The sequence below is a fragment of the Odontomachus brunneus genome, unplaced genomic scaffold (genome assembly GCF_010583005.1).
Source record: "Odontomachus brunneus isolate Ranch 3 - 2012 unplaced genomic scaffold, Obru_v1 Obru_scaffold_321, whole genome shotgun sequence".
Lineage (NCBI taxonomy): Eukaryota > Metazoa > Arthropoda > Insecta > Hymenoptera > Formicidae > Odontomachus > Odontomachus brunneus.
Window position 1 is genome coordinate 135,889 of NW_022639771.1, and position 320 is coordinate 136,208.

The following is a 320-nucleotide window of genomic DNA, read 5'->3' on the forward strand; positions in this document are numbered from 1 at the left end:
AAAACGAATCCATCAAGAGCGCCACTGTCGATGTGAGAATTGAATTCGACTGCAAGGAGAATATACCGATGGATACCACAGCTTACTGCCTCATTCTACATGATCGCATTGTGGAGTACAGTCCCCTGACCAACATTGTGCGGAAAATCACATAAAAATGAACGTGCCTACATTTGTGGACCTGCAAGGATTCACAGTTGGAATGAGATTTCATGTAAAAGAGATAGCAATACTTGGAAATGGAACTGTTCTCTCCCATTATGTCTTTGCGAGTCCTATGCCGTGGCATCTTCTCACGAGAGCTGACAAATCGAAAGCAG